Consider the following 7,700-nt stretch of genomic DNA (forward strand, 5'->3'; position numbering starts at 1 on the left):
ACCAGAATCTAGATGATCTCAGTTCAGTTTACTTGGATAGGAAATGACTGACTCGGGATGGAGAGACACTGGCTCCCTTTCAAGGCCTCCCAAAAAAGATTAAGTCCACAAACTCCCAGAATATTGCAACTGCAATTTTCTTTCCATATAATAAGTCCACAGACTCCCAGAATATTGCTACTGCAATTTTCTTTCCTTGTAATACATAAGAATTGTAGCAGGGCTGATGAGTTTGTAAGTGCCATTCTGTTAGTCATATTTGATCCCATTGCCATAACTCCAGCTGTTGTGCATGGGATTTCTTTCCATTTACTCCACATTGAGACAAGTTTGAATTTTCAGCCCTGAGAACTCCTTCTTGCTGTCACAGGCTAGGTTGTCTGGATTCTCATAAAGCTTTTTTTCTTTTCTATCTGAAACAGAGCTGAAATTTGATAGCAATGAGAAACGCGTGAAGGCAATGAAAAACATTGTGCAACATTTCTCTCCAAATGGGACTACACCTTGTCTACCTAGCTTTGATGATAAAATTCCTGCTATTCTAACTGAAGTTAAACAAGAAAAGTCAAGGGTTTTGCTTAAAATGAAAACAGCAGCATCTTTTTTTTTAACAGTGATCTTTACTGTGAAAACCAAATTAATTTTGACCATATTTATATACTTGTAACAAAATACACAAACTAAAAAATGTCAAGGCTTTAAAAAAGTTAGCATGAATGTTTTGAAAAGCTATAGTGATAATATAATCTGCAGCTGGGGAGGCTGGAGCCATACTGTTTGATAGGCCCTATCTTATGATATCCAATATTAAGCTAAGTAAAATGATATGACTGGATGGCCTAACTAAATTTAGTAGTCTGGTGAATTGCCACTCTACTAAATTTAGTCAGCCTATAATGGGCATTAGATATCTACAGCCCAAAAGATAAAATCTGTCTTGCTTTTTTAGACTCCCAGCAAATGCACAATATACAACGTTGCACTACTAAGAAATAAGGAAATCTGCAAGGGAAAGCATGAGAAGGGGGAACCAGGACCTTAAGGAACACAGAAGGAACTGGGTTGTGTCAACCCACATCCTTATGCTCAGCATTACCCAGTAGCAGACAAAGGGCCATGGGTGCTCCCCAGATATGTGACCCGAAGGAGAGGAGGATGAGGAGGACACGGAAGAGGAGGAGGAGGAAGAGGAGGAGTCTCTAGACACCCTAATCCTCCTCACTATAAGACTGCCACTCCAAGTGTAATTTTGTGTTGGAGCCATGGGAAGAACACAGGTTACAAGTGGGAGTTTGGCTCTCTGAGCCTTGCTGCTCTTAAAAAATATATGCTGGCTCTGGTTTCATACCATTCCTTTTATATTTTCCATTTTGGGCTTTGTAATCCTGATGGTAGACAGGGAAGTACATTTCTACATAGATTTCCATGCATCTGTGAGCCAGCTTTACAGCTAGGAAAACTGCTAAGTCACTTTTCTCAAAACCGTATTTGAGGTGTTACACAGCTCCTGCTGTTGAAGGGGATTTCTTCTCAGTCCATGTGTGCTGTGACCTCTCTACTGGTGTGAAACCATGTAGGACACATTTTCTTATTAAATGTGAAATCTAATAAGGCTAGAAGCTTTTAAAATTTCTGTTATTAACAAGTAGAAAATAGTAATTGGACATGAAAAGGAATCACCATAACATTATTCTCAAAAAGAGTTGCATCCTTCTGTCCTCATATAAAAAGCTATTGGATGCCCCATGAACTCAGTGATACTTTTTAGTTACAGACAAGAAATGGTGGCCTTGTCCTCACTTCAGTTCCCAGAGCAGCAACAGAGACATAGACATGATATTCAGGAGGTTCTGCAGATCTAGCTTTATACTGAAGGTTGAATATCATAAACTGTAAGTGAGCTTTGATCCCCTCCCTAGAACAGGCAAATTTAACCTGTCTGAAGTTCTGTATGCATCATTCTCTGCAAGAAGCAGTTTTATTGATCATACTGGGTGTACATGTTCAGCAGTCAGAGACTGGCTTTAAAGAATAATATATCTCAGAATAATCAATATAGAAACTTCTTATTTCCTTAACCGTTTACACTAAAAGGGAACAAATAGCTCCTTGGAAAAATGTGTTGTCCTTTTGGCAGGGGAGGATGGGAAGCTTCTAAAATAACAGCTGAGAAGTAGGTATGAAAATAAGATCATTACAGCTATTATCTCTATGTTCTACATCCATGTAGGCACAGTGTTTCGGAAACAAGAGAAAGGAGAGGGGCAGGGTCTCAAATTCTCATCCAATTTTCAGTCAGAATCTGCCCTCTTTCAAGATTTTAAACTCTGAGTTCCCAATAAATGGTTGTGGCAAATGAGATCACTGTCTCTGAGTTCCCTCCTCAGAGCTTTTGGAAAGATTGGCCATTTGACCCCAGTTGCATTTGGAGGTTGTGTAAGGCTCATACACACAGGACTATCACAGATATCATGAAGTGCACCCCTACCAATGCCCCCATTGAGGTGCCAGCTCACCCCTGCCTCAGAGGGGCTGTCACAGAGGAATCCTATCAGCCACCTGAGAATCCAGCCACAGTATCTAAATACACCAGGAACCAGGGTGTCCTAGTTCTGCTGCTCACACAGTAACTTGTTTTTCTTTTTATAATTATGTCTTAATCATTCTTTATGCTGAAATAATCATAACATATTTACAACCAGACTCTATTTTAATTTTTGTCTTCAGATCACTTTCTATGTGGCCTCATACTGCCATTCTCAGCCCAAATGACACCCTTCCTATCAAAGCCAATTTGGATTTATTTTCTCAAACACAAGTTTGCAAGGTATTTCTATCAAATGATTTACTCAAGTTCAGATGCTGCAAATAGATCTGCTGGTGTAAAGAAGCAGAGCAGCAATTCTGGATCTGACCCAGAATGTATTGGGTTTCTCATTGGTGTATTTTGAAACTCTATAATGAAACCTCATTTGTGTAGCATGGCTTCATAACCCAAAAAATGTGATGCTTGGCTTCATAACCCAACAGACACGTTGCTTGCCTGCTCACTCCAGTTGTGCTTCTTGCTTTTAGTACAGACGAGTACTTATTGGCAGGTAATCACTGGCATCTTTTTTCCAAACATCATTAGTTTTTTTTGTGGCTGTTGTTGCCTTTTTTTTTTTCTCTGATATAACTTTTTCCTCATCTGCCATGGGTAAATATTTAGAAAAATCCATTAGCTTCTCGTTGTTCTTTGGATGAGTTTCATCTAGATTTGCTCATTTACACATATTTGTGTTTTACAAGTTCTTTCCCCCTCACTTTTTAATCAACCCCCTGTTTTCACAAGGCCTCCACTTCTTCCTAATTGTCAGTCCTTATTATTTTTGTTCAGGACTGATTTTTTTTTCTTTAAAAAAAAGCAGCTCTGATGCTCATCCATTTTAAAATCATAATTAACTTCATCTCCTTCCTCATTTGCTAATGGGTCTATTTTCTCTCCAGTATTTCCTTTTCCCCTGGTACACTCATAAAGTCTCTCTTGTTTCTCTTTTCCCCTTTGGCTAACTTTAACTCATTCTGCCTTAAGTTGGGGAAAGGGAGACCTTCACAACACAGTGCTCAGAACTTCCACACCATTTTATACTTTGAAAGTCTTTTGCGGATGTCAACTCATTAACTGTCATAACATGACAGTGAGATAGAGAAGTATTTACAGCTTTGTTTAGATAAGGAAAAGGAAGGGGAGGTCCTGCATAATCGATGCTGACTGCAGAGGGGCTGCTCCAAGGGCCAAAACTCCTGTCCATGTGTCCAGGCAAGTAGACAATTAAGCCTGGTGGTGGGCACAGCACCATCAACAGCAAAGCTAGAAAGCTGAGCTCAGGGAAGGGAGTGAAAACCTCGCTTTCAGCTGCCTTTATTTTAGTTTATTTTTTAGGTGAAGATTCCACAGAGGTTACCCACCTATGTTTCTGTTCAGTTCTGCTGGTCAGATGCTCCTTCACAATATTAGTACATCTGGCCAAAAAACACCAAGGGTGAAAGCAGTGCAAGTATATGCCTAGAGGGTATTTTTAAAAAAGTTGTCGCTTTATACAAGCACCCAACAAACATCTTTACTCTTTGATAGCCACTACTCTTAGAAAAACAATTTCAAAACCATATGCTCAAGGTGCTTGAATTAAGACTTAATTCAGTGCCCATTTCACAGAGGGGCATATCATGGGTTAGGCTTATTTTCGCATGCAAATATGCCAGCCTGGGTTTCCTGTAATTTCCTTTAGTTTTGTTATACCCACACAGCAATGCACAGGATTCTCACAGTGTTTCTTAGCATGTGGTCCATGGATCACTGGTGGACTATAAGAAATCAAGTATATGAAAAAACTGCACAATTTCCAAGGAAGACCAAAAGCCTAAGCCATGCAAGCACGTTCCACAGTGAGCAAACGAAGTGAAGGGTGTGGAATCAAATTAACAAATGAGCAATCAAACCTATCTGAAATTTTTGTTGGTTTCCAAATGAAAAGCACTGCGGTTAGGCACACAAGACAGCCTGGGGATATTTCTGTCATGATCTAAAAAGTTAAATGGTTTTCATGAGATTCTTCTTCTAAGCTGATGTCAGCAACGTCCTCATCACCCTTGCTTGAACTGTGGTGCATCACAACACTGCTCCCTAGAGCTTATTGCAATCCTGCCCCATACAATAGCTGACCACAGGGATCCTTACTGAGCTCTCTGAGGAGTCCTCTCCCTTCCCGTTCTGTCCACACTGCCCTCCATGCCCACCATGCCTCTTTCACAGGCACAGCCCCCTCCCAGGGGCTTCCAGAGGGCAAAGCTGGGGCTGTGCTGCAATTTATGGGACTGTCAACCAGATGAGGTCCAGAGCTGTGATCTTCCTCTCTCCTGGGACTCTTCCCAGGGTGGGAAGTGAGATGTGATGGTCTAGTTCCTTCACCTCCAGTGTATTTTCAAGAAAAGGTCCTGGATCCCCATTTGTATGCGGGTGTGTGTATGTAGGGGAAAGCATGGGAAGCATCCAACCCCTAAAAGTGACTTGCAGGAGAGGCTCAGCACCTAGCCTGCTTAGCACTCCCAAATTGTGCTGGCTAACTACCCAGTTAGATGTTTATGGAGGTTTCTTTCTGAGGGCTGAAAGTTTGGATCTGTGCTTCTAGTTCAAGTCCTCTCACAAATTTGAAGAATAAGCTTGTAAAGTTCAGCATCTTCCAAATTGCCCCATATAAGTCACTACTGAAACCACATCCGAATGGCTCCCCCCCACCATACCTTCCACAGAAATGACCCAAACTTTGTCAGGTTCACATGTCCCTAGAGATGATCTCATTTCACTGCTTCAAAAGAGCTTTGGTCTGCACAGCCTGTAGCAGCAAATTTACACTTCAAAAAGCAGACAGCTTTTTCCACATCTTATTCACTTAATGGGTGAGAATGTAAAATTAGTTCCGTTGCTGATGAGGACCTTGAGCCAAATGAAAAGTGTTCATTTGTCAGCACAGACTTACAGCCTAAAACATGATTATATAGCTAATCCAATAATGGATTTTGATGCTGAGCATTTATTTATATACAAAATGTCTTGTTATCTGTTGATAATCAGGCTCTACAATTTACTCTCTTTTGTGTTATTAGCCATAGCAACATCTTCCAGACATACTACATTTGTGTGTCAACATATAAACACACACACAACCTTCCTGACCAAAATGCTCTCTTTGCCTATTTTCCTTGAGACAGCACTGGAATTTGAGCTTTTTTCAGTTTAAAATATTAGTAGGAAATTAATCATTTTGGACTGAGAACCTCTCTGTATCTTAGAAGTCTTAATAGATTAACATTTGAAACATAAATTTTGTTTCCTTATCTATAACGTCATATGAACTGATTTACTCTTTTTCTGCCTGATGTGAGTACCAGTACCTAATTACCTCAGATATAAATTTGTAAACCTCAAATGGTCCCTGTCCTAAAGTATTCTATGTCCTAACATCAGATGCTATATTAGACTTTGCTAACTGTACGAACTCGGTTATTTGATGGCTGAACAGATCCACCTTTCACAGAAAAGTAAGTAAAACATGTTAAGGTCAATATCAGGCATCGATCCCACATCAGGTACATTAAAATCAATCAGAAAACCAGAAAGCTGTTTGCATATCCTTTTTCAACTTTCTCACTAATTGCTGTTGCTACCTGATACTCCTGCAGTTGTGTGAATGACTGTGACTATCTAACATTGAAGTACTGGGACAGTTTACTACTCATTTAAATACAGATACATAAAATTCAAATATTTAAAATGGGGAGACATTTTAATAGCTATGCTGCAGTAACATTCACCAGATATTAAAAAAAAAAAAAAAAAAAAAAGTCTGTGGGAAAGTAAAATCACTCCAGTATTAAACTGGGAGTTAATTGCAAATGTGGGGCACACCTGCAAACTCTGCGAACAATCCTGCAACACCACACAAGTGCTAAAGGATAGCTCTGCCTGCGGAAACACCCAGGAACACCTCTGGAGGTTGGATGAAGTCTTTTCTAAATTTGGCAGTCAGGAACAGTTTAAAAGTAAAGTAATTAAGTAAAATTTACCCCAAAGGATACTGCAAACCAAGGGTGCAGGTGAGATGATGTATGAGCCAAACTCGAGCTGTACCACTGCCTCTCCTACAAGCAGGATCAGGCCTCCCTGTGTGTTTTTGTTTAGCTGAAATTTAGTCTACAATAAATACTTATATATTGCTGCAACATGATGTTTTATTGGGCTGCGCTAGTTTACTAAAAACAGCAGGCTGGTAATAGCAGTGCTTGTGGTTCTGCCTGTAATTCATTTGTGGATGGTAATGCACAGGGAGAGATATGATACAAGATAATAAGGCAAATTAAAAAAACTACTAAACTCAGTACTGGCAATATACAGTATATTAGGACCATGTTCAGACAGGCTGATTCTTTGGATATTTTTTTGTTTTACCTTGGCAAGGTAGTTCATTAGATATTCGCTTGAGTAAAGAATAAATGAATATAGCATACATTATGTCCTCACTTTAGTTGCAGAAACAAATATTTCCTGTACCTGCCAATGTAATCTTCAGAGTTTTCGTTATATAAAACACCTCAAGAAAAATGCACCTTGGTAAGATTTACACTTTATTACTCTAATGATTCTACAAACCCTGCCACAATGTGATGAAAGGCAAAGCAGTCCTGATCTGATTGAGAGCTAATAAAAATCAGTACTGAAAACTGAAAATAGCACCCTTATCATCTTTCTTTCATTTAGACCTGATTACTAGGGGATTATAATGCAATCACAGCTATGTGTGAGAGGTAGCTATGGGAACCAGTTTTAACTGTTTATCTAGCCAAAGATCTTAATTTAAGTTTGAACACTCTGATTCATTTATATGTAAGACACCAAGGAGACAAAATGCAGAAGAAACAGATGCTCACTTGTTCTTTCCATTTAACTTCATATGCTACCAGCCAATTTGTCTTTCAGGGACAAAATTAATTTCTGATGACAATGTGAGCAAGTAATAAACTAGGAGTTCCTGTCCTGGGAAACTTGTTAAGGCCATGTAATGTTCTGGAGTTATTTAGAAAAAAACAATTTGCTCATAGACTTGCAGGGACATCTGTAACAGAGTTTTCTTTGTCCCTGCACTGTTGCTCATTTCTGGGGG

Source organism: Corvus kubaryi, unplaced genomic scaffold (genome assembly GCF_017639235.1).
Source record: "Corvus kubaryi isolate FWS band 111438036 unplaced genomic scaffold, C.kubaryi_AGA036_p1.0 37334, whole genome shotgun sequence".
Classification (NCBI taxonomy): domain Eukaryota; kingdom Metazoa; phylum Chordata; class Aves; order Passeriformes; family Corvidae; genus Corvus; species Corvus kubaryi.